Source organism: Myxine glutinosa, chromosome 14 (assembly GCF_964187855.1).
Source record: "Myxine glutinosa chromosome 14, kmMyxGlut1.1, whole genome shotgun sequence".
NCBI classification, from domain to species: domain Eukaryota; kingdom Metazoa; phylum Chordata; class Myxini; order Myxiniformes; family Myxinidae; genus Myxine; species Myxine glutinosa.
Genome location: NC_136274.1, coordinates 72061496 through 72081076, shown reverse-complemented (window position 1 = coordinate 72081076; position 19581 = coordinate 72061496). Strand labels below are relative to the sequence as shown.

At 41.5% G+C, this 19581-nt stretch overlaps 1 protein-coding gene across 3 annotated transcripts in view; it reads left to right on the top strand.

Moving 5' to 3' along the window:
• The window catches only part of LOC137439905 (unconventional myosin-XVIIIa-like), a 346703-nt gene that overhangs the window by 259498 nt on the left and 67624 nt on the right, over positions 1-19581 (top strand). The gene's annotated exons all lie outside the window — the stretch shown is intronic.

Here is a 19581-nt window from a genome sequence, read left to right as displayed (position 1 = left end):
TTTTGAAGCGATGTTTTACGGCCGGATGCCCTTCCTGACGCCAACCATTTTTGCCGCCTTTAACGACAAACAGGGAATTACCAGTGAACTGGTACTCAATTAGCCGACCTCGGAAGGATGACAGGCTGAGTCAACCCCCCTGGCGTTAATTCAGCGATCGACCGGGATTCGAACCCAGGATCCTAGGAATCCTAAGCCGGCACCCTAGCCGCTAGCCCAACACCAGGGTTCGAATCCTTTCTTAAAATCGCATTCTTAAATGAAATAAAATGAATAAATAGTTGAATTGCAGAGTAGAGAACACCTTACACCACAATTTGCTCAAAAAATCCCAACTCGTTATTATATAATAGATAATTCAATTGAAATAAAAGAAAGATGTTGAATGTTGTCGAAAAGAAATTCGTCAGTTTGCCGCTGTTGATGCAGCGTCTTTTACATCACTTCACTTGACACATTACATTAGTTCTTCGTACCTGTTGTTTGTGTCCTTTATGACGACAAAACAGTAAGTATCTTGTTTGGAATGATTTTCAATTTGTTTGACAGACAGACAGGCGGAAAGAGTAACAAAAGTATCTCTCTCCTCTCCACGCATGTGTGATCAGGATGAATTCAGAGCCGACGTACTGCTAAACTACAAGTTCGTGTTCCGATTCATGTTTTGTTTCGTGTTCAAAATACACCGTTCATTTGAAATTCTGTCGTTCCTCGATCATAAACTGACGTTTGTGGACAGACAGACAAAGTGAACCAATCGCTTACCCCACTTTTCGCTTCGGCGCGCGGGGTAACTACAAGGTCGCAGCCATGCTTATCTCTGGCCATTTTCTCTGTGGCATTGGAGCATCGGGATGGATCCTGACGAATTGGGTATTTTGCTGTAAACGGCAATATCACTGAATTCTCTCTCGTACTAGTACCTGTGGTGCTCTCTCTTATTGGACAGGCTCTTACTCGTGCGTCATTTTAATTGAAAACGATTCCATCATCTCACCTCTCGCACGAGCTTTGACCTTTGTGCATGTTAAACATATTAAAACGTGGATGGGAAGGAGTGGTAACCTCACTTGTGTGTTTGTGTTATTGTAAATACTGCCACATCTGTGTATGTACTTTGTAAATGGGGCGTGCTTGAGCTAATTATAACGGAATATAGATTATTATGCCAACTGTTCCATGGATCCTGTTCCTTCCCTTTTTCCTCTCGTTTATTGTCATTTTACTCATTTTTGAGACAATTTTGAATTGCCCTGGGCCAAAGATGGTCAATGAGGGAGGCAGAGCATTATGAGCAACCACCTGATGTTCGGCTAGATGAGCTGTGCTTCGGCCGGACCATTAAAAAGCTGAAGGTGGGGGTGCTGATCCCAGTACCGCAGTTGGGGCAGAGCTGGCATGGAAAACGGGTTGATGAAGCATGATTGGTGGAGAGCTGAGCTGTGTTCTAGTCCAGTGGTGTTAATTGGAGTCTTGGTGAAACTGATGCCAGCCCTGCAGAGAGAGGCCTTGAGAGCTCATCGGCTCAACAATGTGATGTGCGAGTTTTCCCCAGTGTGGACATACACGTGGCCGTCCCATTTTATCACCAGTATGGTGTTTTTGTTGATTTATTTATTGCCTCTCTCTGCGATTTTGCTTTATTGCTTTCCCATCCCTCCTTCCACAGTCATTACCTTCTGGTCGTTTGTAGGATCAGTGGCTGTAGTGGGACATTCGGTTATCAAGGGTACGTGTTTTATGGCCGTCCTTTGCGGAGGTTCCGATGGTGAGTCGTACCTCTTACGTCAGTGTATAAAACCACCTTTAGAGGCCATTTTTCCCCGCAAAGCGGGGGTTGGCCTTTTTCGGGAGCCGTGGTTGTTGTTGTTTTTCGGTCCCCTTTTTGAAGCAATGTTTTATGGCCGGATGCCCTTCCTGACGCCAACCCTTTTTGCCGCCTTTAACGACAAACAGGGAATTACCAGTGAGCTGGTACTCAATTAGCCGACCTCGGAAGGATGACAGGCTGAGTCAACCCAGGCGTTAATTCATTAACGCCCCCTGGCGTTAATTCAGCGATCGACCAGGATTCGAACCCAGGATCCTAGGATCCTAAGCCGGCATCCTAGCCGCTAGCCCAACACCAGGTTACGTCAGTGTGATAATTCATTTTTATTACCTCCGCCACCGAAGGTGAATGGAGGTTATGTTTCACCCCTGTCTGTTTGTCTGGTTGTGTGTTTGTCTGGGAACAGGATATCTCAAAAAGTTATGGACGGATTCGGATGAAACTTGGTAGACAGGTTGGATGTGTGAGAAGGACCAAATGATTAGAATTTTGGTGAAGATCCGGATCCGGATGTGGATCTGCGAATTTATTTAAGCGATTCTTCCCCATTGAAAGGTAGGGCTAAAAACGATATATAGCATGATATTTCAAAAAGTTATGGACGGATTCTGATGAAACTTGGTAGACCGGTTGGATGTGTGACACTGACAAATCGATGCTATTTTGGTGTAGTTCAGAATATGGATCCGGATCAGAGAATTAAAAAAAAAAATCTGATTCTATCACCATTGAGTGATGGGGCCAAAAATGATTTTTTTTAAACACCTTTCGAGGCCATTTTTCCCCACCGAGCAGGGGTTGGCTTTTTTTGGGCACCGTGGTCCCCTTTTTGAAGCAATGTTTTACAGCCAGATGCTCTTCCTGCCACCAACCCTGCTAGTCACCTCTTGTGACACACAAGGAATTACCAGTGAACTGGTACTCAATTTGCCGACCTCGGAAGGATGACAGGCTGAGTCAACCACCCTGGCGTTAATTCACCGATCGACCGGGATTCAAACCCAGGATCCTAGGATCCCAAGCTGGCACCCTAACCGCTAAGCCAACACCAGGCTGTGCCAAAAATGATATATAGCATGATATTTAAAAAAGTTGTGGACGACTTGCAACAAAACTATGTGGATGAGTTGGCGAGGTGACGATAAGAAGCTGATTAGATTTTTGTTCAGGACCGAATCCAGATCCGGCCTATCAGTGTGACACATAATGTAAACTGTTCAGCCTGGCGGAGGTATGCGCCCGACCGAGTGCCATTGTTGTTATTATTGTTTTTGTTGTTAATAAATTATTTTGCCATTTATTGAGCCAACCCTCTTGCTTTATCATCTTGGTGGGAAACGTTAGCCAAGGAAGCAAACTTTGGTTCATGAGCGAATGTGAAGGACTCATGACTATTTGTTCACTCGATTCAAATGAACCCAAACAGGCCGCTCGGTCTTTTTTAGGTGAAAGTGATCTTGATCTATAAAGAACTGGACACATTACCACACATTGAAAAGTCGACAGTTATCATGCCTGATAAATCTTGCTTTTAGGCCAATAGTCCTTTGCCAAATTGATAGCTTCTGAGGCCATCTAAGTGTCGACATCATTTTTCATACCCTTGTATGCATGCTATGCAAAGGTACAGTGATATCATACTTCCATGATTTCCTCATTCATAGAGGCAGAACAAACGATTCTTCATTTTTTTTTTTTTTGTATGCAAGATTAAGGCTCGTGGAAGAGCCAACATTTATCACACAAAAAATCAAACAGACACACAAAACATATAATAAGGGTAGTGGGAGACAAGATGGGGAGAGAAAGGGAAGCACAAACACAACATTTGAGAGCAGGGTCATCGGGAGATCTGTGAGAGGGAGAGGGCTTGGGGGGAGGAGGTGTGGGAAGGGGAGGGGGAGGGGAGAAATATAAAACACAAGGACACTGCAAGGACTTCCAGGAAAGAAGTTGGTATTTCAAAAAAGTAGATCTGGGGTGAAATTAGCAGGAGTAGAAAAGATCAAGGGTATGGATGGGGGAAGATAAGAGATGGTGGTGAACAGCTGTTTTAAAGACCTGGAGGGAGGAGTGGGATTGAAGAGAGTGAGGGAGTTTGTTCCAGAGGCAGGAGAAAAGAGGAATGAAGGAGTGAAAGTGAGCAGAGAGTCTTGATTTTGGCAGTTTAACCATATGAGGGTTGCAGGCAGATCTTGTGCGACCTGTAGGAATACTTGGGGGACAGAGCCCAGAGAGAGCTGGGGGAGCAAGGCCGGAGAGGAGTCGGTAGAAGACAGAAAGACCACCAACCTGCCTGCGGTGAGTAAGTGAAAGGCCCTCGGAGTTAGCTTCATCGCGGGAGATTCCAATGATTCTGAAAGCTTTGGTTTCAACAGCGTGAAGCTGAGCTAGTTGTGAGGCAGGAGCACCGGCCCAGAGGGGGAGAACAATATTCCATTGAGCTGCAGATGAAAGCCTTGTATGTGGTGAGGAGCTCAGGTGTGCCAAGGAAGGACTTCTCACGACGGAGGATGCCCAGATGCCCAGATGCCCAGACTGGCTTTGGAGGCCAGATTGGAAATGTGGTTTTCCCAGGAAAGATCATGGCAGATAGTCAGACCCAAAAGCTTGAGTGACAGAACTTCTTGGAGAGGATTGTTCAGAAAGTAGATGGGAGGGTTGTCCAGTCGGTCATTTCGGAGAGACATAGTAACTGTATGGGATTTGTCAGGATTGCAAGACATGTACCACTTGTTTGACCAGTCTGTGATTTTGTCCAGGTCTGCAGAGAGCGAGGAGGCTGCAGACTGCCGATCTGAAGGATGAGGAATGGAGCGGCAGAGAGTGGATTCATCAGCAAAGAGGTGGAGAGGATTTTCAAGAGAGTAGGAGAGATCATTGATGAAGACCAGAAAAAGCACAGGGCCCAGAACACTACCTTGGGGAACTCCAGCCTGAACAGGAAGGGGGAGATGAGAGAAACCCATTCAGGGCCACATGTTGACTACGACCAGAGAGGAAGTCCGCAAGCCATGCGTGGAGATTTCCCTGGATACCAAAGGAGGAGAGTTTGGTGAGCAACGCGGGGTGCCAGACCGTATCGAAGGCACGTGATATGTCAAGGGAGACAGCTCTAATTTCCTGTTTGGCATTGAGGACATCCATCCATAGTTGAGACAGCAGAAGCAGCATGTCCAGAGTAGAGTGACCTGGTCTGAAATCAAATTGATGGTCAGAGATCAAGCTATTGGAGAATAGGAAAGATTTGATATCTGAAGCAATGATGGATTCCATGACTTTTCTGATAATTGGGAGAATGCTAACTGGTCTGTAGTTGCTAGGATCTGTTTTTGCACCTTTTTGTGTAAAGCGGTGTTGTTGGCTGATTTCCAAGCTGATGGCAGATGACCTTGAGCAAAAGAGTGGGTGAAGAGAACAGAGGGGGAGTGAAAGTGCGGCAGAGCAGGATGTTAGGACCCGTGGGCTGATGCTGTCAGGTCCAGTTGCAGAATCAGAGTCGAGGGTTGACAGAAACTTCTCGACCTTGTCAGGAGAAAAGGACATAGAGTCCACAAGCAGCTGGGTATGACTTGGTACGGTGGGTATCGAGAGGGATGGGTTTGGGACACAATATTTGGAGGCAAACACAGAGTTGAGGCATTCAGCTTTTTCGTGAGCGGAGTCAGCTGTGTAGCCGTTTGAGGTATGGGAGGGGATGGAGGGGGAACAAACACCAGAAACAGATTTGACCAGATGCCACCAGGATTTGGAAGAGGGATACAGGTTTGAGAGTTCAGTCTTTAGAGAGGAGAGATATTGTTTCCTGGCTCTCCTGAGGGTGGACACACACTTGTTTCGGGCTTTGTGAAAGTAAATGAGATTTCCTTCCATTGGATTTGCTTTCCAGGAGGCGAAGGCAAGTTGTTTCTGGGCAACTGCCTCACCAGAAGATTCCGTGAACCATGGACGGGAGGAAGGGTATGACAACTGAAGACGAGATGGGATAAATCTGTGCATGAGAGAGAGAGCAAATTTACTTTGGAAGAATTCCCGGGATGACTAAGTCAGACCTAAGTCAGAGGCGGTAGAGATGGGAGACCAGTCCAGATGATTGATGGCTGCTTGACGACCGTGCCAGTTGGCCTGAGTGAAATGCCAGACTCGTCGACGCTGAGGAGGGTCTCTGAGAATGGTCAGAGAGATGTCCACTTTCACAAGCACATGATCAGATGAGCGCCGATTGGAGCAGAAGAAGAGCTGCAGACATTTGCAGGGAAGTTAGTCATAACCAAGTCGAGAAGAGAAGATGCTCCGTTGACTGAGATCCGGGTCGGGAAATTCACAGATTGTGTCAGTCCCAGTGAGTCGCAGAAGCCTTTGCGATTTTATCATTTATCAGAATGAGCCAGATTTTACAGCACAAGTATGATAACTAGAAATGAGCATTTAAAATTAAACTTCTCTGTCAATTCATAAACAGAAAAAATGAAGTAATCATGTGTACATGTTTAAACTTGGACTTGTTCTTTCTTTTTTCTCAAATGGGCATCAATCATGCAAATCAGGCTGACAATTGTTTTTTTAAATAGCAAAAATGCCATTAATTGATGTGAAAGAATGTTTACCTTGGCTCAGTAATTGCTCTCTTGCAGTTGCACGATCTCATTTCTTTTCCACTATCATGTTCTTCCTTTATCGTGTGAAGACTATATTTTCACTGATGGTGTGCACTCTTGGAAAATGCTGCCAATTTTGGGAATTATGTTTTCTTTGCTTCTGTGAAACATCTGAACAACAACAAAAGGATTATACAAAGTGCATGTGTCAAAATGGTGTAATCTCGACCCGTGACTTTTTCCTTTACATTCCCTTTCCAGCAATCACCTTCACTTCCTTCCATCGCCAAAACATACTACCAGCAACTCACCCCATTCTCCTAACAGTCATCAAAACATCAAGAACACAATCTTGCCCTCCCCACCACAAAATACAATATAGTAATAGTTCTACAGTGCAGCCATACAATATTGAACACTTGTAAGAACATCCAGATCACTCAGCGCAATGCCACTGCCAGTTCTATTGCAGAGCTCCCGTTGTTACTCTTTGTAACTTTGTTACTCTTTGTTACAACTTTGTAACAACCACGGCCCATCGGCACAATTTAATAGTGTTGGCATGTGATGTAAAATTGCCGCCATACCCACTACCGGGGGGAACGGACCAAGTTGACTGTTTCTCGTATCCCGCTATGTGCAATTACTGCTCAATTTGAATCCATGCAGAAAAATAGTCCAATTCAGATAAATAGTCAGAATCCAGATAAATAGGCAGAATGCAGATAAAGAGTCAGAATCCAGATAAAGAGTCAGAATCCAGATGAATAGTCAGAATCCAGATAAAGGGTCAGAATGCAGATAAAGAGTCAGAATACAGATAAAGAGTCAGAATCCAGATAAAGGGTCAGAATCCAGATAAAGAGTCAGAATCCAGATAAAGAGTCAGAATCCAGATAAAGAGTCAGAATCCAGATAAAGAGTCAGAATCCAGATAAAGAGTCAGAATCCAGATAAAGAGTCAGAATCCAGATAAATAGGCAGAATGCAGATAAAGAGTCAGAATCCAGATAAAGAGTCAGAATACAGATAAAGAGTCAGAATCCAGATAAAGAGTCAGAATCCAGATAAAGAGTCAGAATCCAGATAAAGGGTCAGAATCCAGATGAATAGTCAGAATCCAGATAAAGGGTCAGAATGCAGATAAAGAGTCAGAATACAGATAAAGAGTCAGAATCCAGATAAAGGGTCAGAATCCAGATAAAGAGTCAGAATCCAGATAAAGAGTCAGAATCCAGATAAAGAGTCAGAATCCAGATAAAGAGTCAGAATCCAGATAAAGAGTCAGAATCCAGATAAAGAGTCAGAATCCAGATAAAGAGTCAGAATCCAGATGAAGAGTCAGAATCCACATGAAGAGTCGGAATCCAGATGAAGAGTCAGAATCCAGATAAAGGGTCAGAATCCAGATAAAGGGTCAGAATCCAGATAAAGAGTCAGAATCCAGATAAAGAGTCAGAATCCAGATAAAGAGTCAGAATCCAGATAAAGAGTCAGAATCCAGATAAAGAGTCAGAATCCAGATAAAGAGTCAGAATCCAGATAAAGAGTCAGAATCCAGATAAAGAGTCAGAATCCAGATAAAGAGTCAGAATCCAGATAAAGAGTCAGAATCCAGAGAAATTATCTGAATCTAAAGAAATAGTTTGAATCCAAAGAAATTGTCTGAATCCAAAGAAATTGTCTGAATCCAAAGAAATTATCTGAATCCAGAGAAATAGTTTGAATCCAAAGAAATAGTTTGAATCCAAAGAAATTATCTGAATCCAAAGAAATAGTTTGAATCCAAAGAAATAGTCTGAATCCAGAGAAATAGTCTGAATCCAGAGTAAGAGACCAATGTGTCTGCTGATTGAGATATCAGTACCCAGCGATTTTGGCCTAAATAATACATAAATCAAGAAAATGGTCAAATACCAAGACCTCAAGAATGAAGTGAAAAGATCCTGGAAGCTGCTGCTCAGCATGTTGGACCATTTCTCTTGACATCACATAGATTAGGGAAAACCGGAATCCTTTGTGTATGCATCAGCATCCCTGAAAGACCTTTCTAATTAGAATGTGTCCTGGACTATTGACAGGCTGTTTCTCAACATCTCGTAAGTCCATGCGGTTTCACCCACGATCCACTACTCACCAAGACGAAATGTCAAAAAATCGCCCAAAGATATGCTCGGAAGTATTGGACACGTCCTTAAATTCCTTGGAGTCCATATTATCCCTGCATTCCCAAAACGTGAGGTTAGATCATTTTCTGGAACCGTTACGGTTACGCCATGCTTGAGGCACAAGCTGATGCTGAAGGAAAACAGGAAGGTTTATGATCTCGGCCGATCTGAATGATATTTTTGCTCGAGGCCCTGGATGTATAAATATAATGAAATGTAGTGGGATGTTTCACTTGGCCCTTCCATTCGTCTCGAGCTCATTTTCCTTCTCATCCCACTCCTCCTCCTCCTCCTCTTTCTTTCTCAAATCGTCCTCCATTCCATGTCCCACACCAGGCGATAAAGAGGCCCTCTCTTCACAAAGATTCTTGTCTTAGCCTCGATTTATAAGCCTCACGGTCGGTAACAAATCCTTCTGACGTTGGAAGAAAACGAATGAGTATCCGTTCGCATTTGTATCAGGCCATGCGTCATTATTGGCTGCGGTTTTCCTCTTTCATTGGGAAACGTTAATTTTGGAAATTGCCGGAACACACCAACACGAGGCCAAGCGAACGCTCGTGTGCCACCTGAGTCGGCCACCCTGCACCAAATGCTCCCCCGAGGTACAATTTGGCCCCGTGAAACGTGCGGGGCATGGTGAATTGTTCCTTAAATGTTTTCTTATTCTCATCCCGCCGTCGCTCGTGAAGCAGTAACACACAGACTTTCAATTATGTGGTTCGACTCCTCTTCTTCATTTGAGGAGGGAGTTTACCAGAGAGGGCTTGTGATTGGAGTGACAAAAATCACGGACAGAGACACAAATGTGAATGAGTTGCTCAAACCTGAATAAATAATCATCTTCATAACATGAGATGCATTTTTAATTTGGATCATGTGACCTCAGGAGCTCCTTTACCAATGCAGAGCCTGAGGCCTCCTGGTGACAAAATTACTCCAATACCTGGTTCCGCTTAAACAATATGTAAGGGTCTACCTCTTCTAACTATCTACGGGTCTACCTCTTATTCTCACTATCTATGGGTCTACCTTTTATTCTCACTATCTACGGGTCTACCTTTTATTCTCACTATCTACGGGTCTACCTTTTATTCTCACTATCTATGGGTCTACCTCTTATTCTCACTATCTACGGGTCTACCTCTTATTCTCACTATCTATGGGTCTACCTTTTATTCTCACTATCTACGGGTCTACCTTTTATTCTCACTATCTACGGGTCTACCTTTTATTCTCACTATCTACGGGTCTACCTCTTATTCTCACTATCTATGGGTCTACCTCTTATTCTCACTATATACGAGTCTACCTTTTATTCTTACTATATACGGGTCTACCTCTTCTCACTATCTACGGGTCTACCTCTTATTCTCACTATCTACGGGTCTACCTCTTCTCACTATCTACGAGACTACCTTTTATTCTCACTATCTACGAGTCTACCTTTTATTCTTACGATATCCGGGTCTACCTCTTCTCACTATCTATGGGTCTACCTCTTTTTCTCACTATCTACGGGTCTACCTCTTATTCTCACTATCTACAGGTCTACCTCTTATTCTCACTATCTACGGGTCTACCTCTTATTCTCACTATCTACGAGTCTACCTTTTAGTCTTACCATCTATGGGTCTACCTCTTATTCTAACGATCTACAGGTCTACCTCTTATTCTCACTATCTACAGGTCTACCTCCTATCCTCACTATCTACGGGTCTACCTCTTCTCACTATCTACGGTCTACCTTTCATTCTCACTATCTACGGGTCTACCTCTTATTCTCACTATCTATGGGTCTACCTTTTATTCTCACTATCTATGGGTCTACCTCTTATACTCACTATCGACAGCTCTACCTCTTATTCTCACCATCTATGGGTCTACCTCTTATTCTCACTATCTACAGGTCTACCTCTTATTCTTACTATCTACAGGTCTACCTCTTATTCTCACTATCTACAGGTCTACCTCTTATTCTCACTATCTACAGGTCCACCTCTTATTCTCACTATCTACAGGTCTACCTCTTATTCTCACTATCTACAGTTCTACCTCTTATTCTCACTATCTACAGGTCTACCTCTTATTCTCACTATCTACAGGTCCACCTCTTATTCTCACTATCTACAAGTCTACCTCTTATTCTCACTATCTACAGGTCCACCTCTTATTCTCATTATCTACAGGTCCACCTCTTATTCTCACTATCTACAGGTCCACCTCTTATTCTCACTATCTACAGGTCCACCTCTTATTCTCACTATCTACAGGTCTACCTCTTATTCTCACTATCTACAGGTCTACCTCTTATTCTCACTATCTACAGGTCCACCTCTTATTCTCACTATCTACAGGTCCACCTCTTATTCTCACTATCTACAGGTCCACCTCTTATTCTCACTATCTACAGGTCCACCTCTTATTCTCACTATCTACAGGTCCACCTCTTATTCTCACTATCTACAGGTCCACCTCTTATTCTCACTATCTACAGGTCCACCTCTTATTCTCACTATCTACAGGTCCACCTCTTATTCTCACTATCTACAGGTCTACCTCTTATTCTCACTATCTACAGGTCCACCTCTTATTCTCACTATCTACAGGTCCACCTCTTATTCTCACTATCTACAGGTCTACCTCTTATTCTCACTATCTACAGGTCTACCTCTTATTCTCACTATCTACAGGTCTACCTCTTATTCTCACTATCTACAGGTCCACCTCTTATTCTCACTATCTACAGGTCTACCTCTTATTCTCACTATCTACAGGTCCACCTCTTATTCTCACTATCTACAAGTCTACCTCTTATTCTCACTATCTACAAGTCTACCTCTTATTCTCACTATCTACAGGTCTACCTCTTATTCTCACTATCTACAGGTCTACCTCTTATTCTCACTATCTACAGGTCCCCCTCTTATTCTCACTATCTACAGGTCTACCTCTTATTCTCACTATCTACAGTTCTACCTCTTATTCTCACGATCTACAGGTCTACCTCTTATTCTCACTATCTACAGGTCTACCTCTTATTCTCACTATCTACGGGTCTACCTCTTATTCTCACTACCTATGGGTCTACCTCTTATTCTCACTATCTACGGGTCTACCTTTTATTCTCACTATCTATGGGTCTACCTTTTATTCTCACCAGCTACGGGTCTACCTCTTATTCTCACTATCTACGGGTCTACCTCTTATTCTCACTATCTACCTAAGGGTCTACCTCTTACACTCACTATCTATCTAAAGATCTACCTCTAACTCTCCCTGCCTATCTAAAGATCTACCTCTTACTCTCCCTGCCTATCTAAAGATCTACCTCTAACTCTCCCTACCTATCTAAAGATCTACCTCTTACTCTCCCTGCCTATCTAAAGATCTACCTCTTACTCTCCCTGCCTATCTAAAGATCTACCTCTAACTCTCCCTGCCTATCTAAAGATCTACCTCTTACTCTCCCTGCCTATCTAAAGATCTACCTCTAACTCTCCCTGCCTATATAAGGATCTACCTCTTACTCTCCCTGCCTATCTAAAGATCTACCTCTAACTCTCCCTGCCTATCTAAGGATCTACCTCTTACTCTCCCTGCCTATCTAAGGATCTACCTCTTACTCTCCCTGCCTATCTAAGGATCTACCTCTTACCCTCCCTGCCTATATAAGGATCTACCTCTTACTCTCCCTGCCTATCTAAGGATCTACCTCTTACTCTCCCTGCCTATCTAAGGATCTACCTCTTACTCTCCCTGCCTATCTAAGGATCTACCTCTTACTCTCCCTGCCTATCTAAGGATCTACCTCTTACTCTCACTATATAAGGATCTACCTCTTACTCTCCCTGCCTATATAAGGATCTACCTCTTACTCTCACTATATAAGGATCTACCTCTTACTCTCCCTGCCTATCTAAGGATCTACCTCTTACTCTCCCTGCCTATCTAAGGATCTACCTCTTACTCTCACTATATAAGGATCTACCTCTTACTCTCCCTGCCTATATAAGGATCTACCTCTTACTCTCCCTGCCTATCTAAGGATCTACCTCTTACTCTCCCTGCCTATCTAAGGATCTACCTCTTACTCTCCCTGCCTATCTAAGGATCTACCTCTTACTCTCCCTGCCTATCTAAGGATCTACCTCTTACTCTCCCTGCCTATCTAAGGATCTACCTCTTACTCTCCCTGCCTATCTAAGGATCTACCTCTTACTCTCACTATATAAGGATCTACCTCTTACTCTCCCTGCCTATCTAAGGATCTACCTCTTACTCTCCCTGCCTATCTAAGGATCTACCTCTTACTCTCACTATATAAGGATCTACCTCTTACTCTCCCTGCCTATATAAGGATCTACCTCTTACTCTCCCTGCCTATATAAGGATCTACCTCTTACTCTCACTATATAAGGATCTACCTCTTACTCTCCCTGCCTATATAAGGATCTACCTCTTACTCTCCCTGCCTATCTAAGGATCTACCTCTTACTCTCCCTGCCTATCTAAGGATCTACCTCTTACTCTCCCTGCCTATCTAAGGATCTACCTCTTACTCTCCCTGCCTATCTAAGGATCTACCTCTTATTCTACCTGTCGTGGAAGTGTGTTTTGGGACTCGAGACTCCAATGACCGGAAACAGGTTTACAAAAGATCGAGACTTTATTAACTACTAGTTCACTTGTTTCAATATAATAAGGAACTATAATACCATAACGAATTTAGTAATTCAAGTCGTTGGTTCTTCCTTATTGGCCGGTGCTCTCCTGGCGCTGCTTTCCCGTTGCATACTCGTTCGTCCGTCGGGCAGATGTTCTCGTGGCAAGTCCTCCTGACTCAAAGTTTGCTCTTGCTTATATGGGCAAATTGGAGTTAATCCTCCGTGCGCTGAATGTTAATCCTCCGTGCGCTGAAGCTCCTTGGTCATCCACAACCGCCTCCCTGCTGGGGAGGTTCTTCACCCTCTTTGCATCCCGATGTCCAAAAACAAATAGTGCGGGCTTGGGAATGTGTGTTAGCCCGGGGTCGTAATAAAGGTGGACAAAAGGACTCCCAGCTTCGACAGAGCGAGATACATTCCTGACATTCTTACAACCACCTGCTAGTACCTGCTTCCAACCAATGAGTTATACTGAGTTACAATCAATGAGTTACATTTCCACAATTCCCTCATCTTTTTGTTTTTGTTTATATTAACCATTAATCTAAACATCAATAAAAGTAAACAATCAATCACTACAAGTAAACATCAATACAAGTATAAGTAAATAATCAATCACTACAAGTAAATATCAATACAAGTATAAGTAAATAATCAATCACTACAAGTAAATATCAATACAAGTATAAGTAAATATCAATACAAGTATAAGTAAATAATCAATCACTACAAGTAAATATCAATACAAGTATAAGTAAATATCAATCACTACAAGTAAATATCAATACAAGTATAAGTAAATATCAATACAAGTATAAGTAAATAATCAATCACTACAAGTAAATATCAATACAAGTATAAGTAAATATCAATACAAGTACTCAAACCACAACTTTGGTAATTACATTCCCTTGGGCATACACCGTCATCCTGCAAGAATCACAAAACATTTCGTTGGTCATTGACTCCTTCCATATTGTTCAATCTATTGCATTTGCATCACAAATATCTTTTCAAAACAACACTTCACCATCACCAAGATACAACAATTTCACTTCATTTTCAAGTTTTGTAAAGCATCTGCAACATCTGGCAAAAACGTTTGCCTCCACACAAATGTTGACTCTTTGTTTGAAAGGAAGGGCTGATCACTTGTGTTTGAATCCAGGTATGAAACATTTTCTGTCTTCATAACACCTGCACTACTTCGTGTAGGATTTCGCTGTTGTGGTAACAGTGCGGAGTCATAGACTGACCCTGCTCTCCATGTAGCATTCTTGCCACTTTTGCTGTAAACCATAATAATTCCTGAACAAGGCCTTCGCCCAGTTGTAGTCGACTTGCCTCTTCCCTCATTATGAGTGGGCAGCAAGTATTGGTGTGACGTTGATTGGCCAGCAAGATGTGGAACAGGGATGCCGGATGCATCCACAATGATGTTGGGACCATGGTGTTCAGGTCATCCATGGTCCATACCATGAGCAACCAGCGGAATTGTGCACAGCTGTTGTGAAAAGGCACAGCCATTTGTTTGCAGCTCCATGCTGGCTCCCCGCAAGTTGGTGAAGTAATAACATATGTTCCCGCATTTCACAGAGGTTGCAGGTAAAATGTCGTTGTCCTGCAACTTCTGATGTGATGAATGTTCCAAGCCTTCGAACAAGAGTAAGTGATCGCCTTTCTTTCATATGTTGCAGTGTGATCCAGGCAGATGGTCACATAAATTTCCTTGGTGAAGGTAAGCATCCATCTCCAAGTTACATGGGAGAATGTCTTCATCATTCTTTGAGAAAGAGGGTGTATGCCACGATTAACTTCATTTTTTAGCCACAAATTTTCTTTCTTTCTTCTTCCCAATTCCGTTAGCAATCCCTCCAAAATGTGATCTCGTCTTATCCTTATGCTCAGTCATATCTGAATCTGCTTTCCGCACACACTGAATCAGATAGGGTACATCTTACCATGAAATCAGCATAATCATGTATATCTTCCGACAGTTTCACATTCAACAATTTGTTGTTTTTCCTTAACACAAAAAGTTATATTCATTTATATGCGTCACACAAATAATATTCAATCAGGTATGTATTTTATTACTAAACTAAGAATAGCATTGTATATGATTACAATCACAAACGGGAATACCTAATTCCCAACAACAATTTTCCCAAACCAACAAATTAAGCATAATGTATAATTACCATAATTCCTCTCCACTTTTTCTTTTCCCTCTTTTTTTTTTTTTTTTTTTTTTTTTCCTAACAGTGTGTCACTCGTGGTGATATGAGTTCATTGATATTGTAATTGACACAACTCATAACATTGTCGTTATGCCATTTTCTTAATTCTACTGTTTATGTCGCCATAAAAGTCTTCCTTTTTTGGTTCCACATTTCTTTCCTCATTTGTCACTTCATGTGTTATCATCGTGTTGTTGGTTACCTTATTCAAACACACCGTCACTAAGGCTTTCAAGCAAGCCACCACTAAAACAATTGCCAATATAACTACTAAACCAACAAACAAGTTTGCTACTCCTTGTATATATTCATATCTATGACATAGTTATATGTCGATGACATTTAACATTATATACCAAACTAACAAGCTTCCTAAAAGGTAAATAAAGAAAATCCCTTAATATGTAACATAATCAGATTATTTGTCTTACCCTGATCCCCCTATCTCCCGGGGTTGAACTCAATCCCCTGATCATGGGTGTAGTTGTGATACATTTTTTCACTCATGCTGTATTAATATCAGCAGGTAATTGTATGTCATGTAGGCAAATAAATGTCACTATTCCAAGTAGGAATATCACATGTTGAAAATGTAATGTTTATCAATGCAAGGGGTGTTAAAATGTAATTCAAATGACTGTAAATCATGACTATCATTTTTCTACCACTGAATGTTCTGCTGGGCTGCTAGGTGCAGCCTCATTTTCTGTGGGATCGTCCACCTTAGCCCCATGTGCTTGCTTGCAATGAGAGGCATGAATCCAACTTTCTATTTTGGGTCCATATTTGTTTCTATTCTTATCAATCTCCTATGGTTTATCAATTCGTTCCAAGATACCGCAACCAAAGGTTTTAACCAAAGCTCTACCAAACTATTTCCAATTTGAACAAAAATGCCAGTGAAACAATGATTTGAAGGATTAACTTCAAGGGGTCAATAAATTTATTCTATAGCCAGATCTAATTTTCCCATCCAATAGTTTGCCTTGCCACATGTCATATTATAACACCTTAATAAACCTTCGAAAAAATGTTTCCCATCTCAACAAATTTCCTTTTTACAAATAGCCATGTGTAACTTACGTATTTAACTACAATTTCCTCTCAATTTGTTTGGCCTAACTGGCCGCAAAAGTGGCTGCCAGCATGCAGTACCGTTTTTTATCTACCAAGGAAGTGTTCCACACAAGACCTCTACCAAAATGTTGTTTGTAAAAACAAATCTGGGATTTCTGATTACATGGATGCACACTCTCAGGACATTTTCAGGCTGCTGTTAACAATCCACTACGATGACTTAATTCCTTTACCCACAATCAAATAATTAGTACAAATTGAGGATATTATCCTTATCACATTCTTTTATAGATTCATTATGTTGGATCTAATTTTTTCCAATAATTTTCCACTGCTGTAAGGCGGAACAATAGCTCTCATAAGTCTTAGTAATATCGTACTTAATTTGCCCAGCAGAGAATAATTTATTTACTATCCTTTCTCATCTGTTAACCAGTGACTTTGTTTAAACTCCAGAACTGAAAACCCACAATAGTTCAAACCAGCAAAATTTTCTTTACTCTTTTCCCATATCATCTATGCCTAAAACACATCCATACATACAGCACAATTTATATGCTGATAAAATTCAAGTTTATATATATAAAATCCATGAGCAGAGTATTCTGGGAAGTCAGTGTAAGACCTCTCCCAAATTTGGATGATTTTGTACTTCCTCATTTCCTTTTATGAAGCTCATATCCATAAATAGATGTTATTCTCATATACATTCTATCAAAAATGGAATCCCAAAATTACTCACAATTTTACTATTAATTAATGGCTGCTCATAACCCAGCACATCAAATTTTTATATTCCATTTCCCTTGACAAAAGAGATAATGCTCATAATCAAATTATATTTCTATTTTATTTTACGGATTCTCTGGATATTCAATCCCATCCACATATCCCAATCCCATCCACATATAACTATCCATTTCCAGACAGGCACACTGTCGGTGTCAACAATCTTGTAAGATTGATACACAAAAACACACACACACATGCATTATGCATATTTGTTTGCGTTGGAACCATTATTTACAGATCAGATGGGTGTCAATTTTATTTCAATTTCATAAAATTTGTCAATCAAATTCAAAATGCTTATAGACAAATAAACCAAAAGTCCATTCTTAGAAAACCCTTATGATGTCACATTGAAATTACCCTTTCTGCCTTCACAATAATCTATCCAAATTTTGACTACACACCCATTTGCATGTCAGTCGACCATTGACCTATCAATCGTGCGGAACAATAGTCCGAAATTCCCACCTGATCATCATGTGACTCTTGTTACTTGGTTTGCCAAAAATTGCAACGCAATTGTTCCAAACTTTGTAAATTTAAAATTGCTGTGCCCAAAATAGAAGATCCAATTTTGGCATTTGATCAATTAATTATTAATTTGTTAACAAGCAAAAAGAAAAAATGAATCATTCTTGCTCTGAAAACTTTTCAGACACAAGAATCATCGACAGTTATTCATGTTTGTCCAGTAATCGAATCTGTTGAGGCCAATCATCATTTGGGATTTGCAGCAATGAAGGCCTAATCATTGTCTGAGGTATCGGTCAGCACTGGTACCCTTGATCTTGGTTTACCCTATTAACTTGTCTTCCTTTTGGTATACGGACATCCTCTTTTCCAATGTCCCATCCGTCCACATTTGAAACACCGGTTTCTGTCGTTGTCTGATCTGTGCACCTGTGCACTTGTATTGCTGGGCTGCATCTCTACATCCCTGAGTTGCCACTGCAATCTCTCGTTATCTCCTGAAACACGAAAAAATTCTCTGTACCGTCCTTTTTGGGGAGACAACTGGAAATCTGATGGGACAACTGTCACTTTCGTTCCTAATTTCGAGGGCAGTTGTGCATTTGTCTCCTCCACTGTATCCTGTATCCTTTTTATTTTAAGTTCTAGATCCGTTATCCGTTCTTGCTGTTCCCGTTGTCTGGATTCACCATCCCAAAGATGGAATGCAAGCCAGTCTACCGTTAGATTCTGTCTCTTCCTGGCTTTCAATCTTTGTTCCAATCTTTCCAATCGACTTCGCTCGAATGTACCATCTCTTGGAAACTCCTCATCATGTCCCTTTGTCCACAAATACCAATTCTCGACCTGTCTTATAGCTTCGGCACCATAACGGTCGTACATATGATGTGTACAAGTACCTTTTTGTGGAATTTCTGGTTGTCCTTGTGTATTCTTGCAGGCTCCATTTCCCATTCTGCCTTTTATCAAAGTAGCGTTGGATGTGTTGTAGCTTGTTCCAGGTTCCTCTAAAGCTTCACTCGTACCTCCAGGAAGGATCTCTCCACCTGTTCACACGGTGATTTCCAGAGAATCTCCCTCAGCTGTGGCTTTTGCACAATCCAATCTCACAGATCAGTATTTGCAGATGAGCCGGAGGGTCAGTATGAAATGGGTGAATCCTCAGGTGTCCGCTCTGTTTGACGGGGAAATCACACAATGGTAACCGCACATATATATCTGTATATAAACTCACCACCTTGCTCAATTTTCCCAGGTTGTCTCCACATTGATAATATCTCGCAAATATATCAAAGCTTCTTTCTTGAGACCGCATTTTCATCAATCAAACAATCAATATATTCAATTCAATTTATTCAGTTCAATTTATGCAATTAAATTCAATCAATTAGATTCAATCAATTAACAATTCAATCAATTATTCAATTTCAATTAATTCATCAATATTCATCAATAAATCAAATTAATCATTTTGAATGACTCCTTGCATAAGCCCTTTCCCCAATGATGTCAGGACAGGTCCATCCATTGACTGAGATCGACTCATCGGTCGTCACCTCTGGTTCGTACCTCATGTCAATTGATGAATCACCGTCCTGTCCTAGGGTCATATCTGACATATTTCCCCATTTTGCCTGGTCTCCACAAATTTTCTTTGCAACCACTAAAGGCAACTCATCCTTCATTCGTGAGACAGCCAAAATGGATGGCAGATATTAAAGTTCATTGGAAAAAATA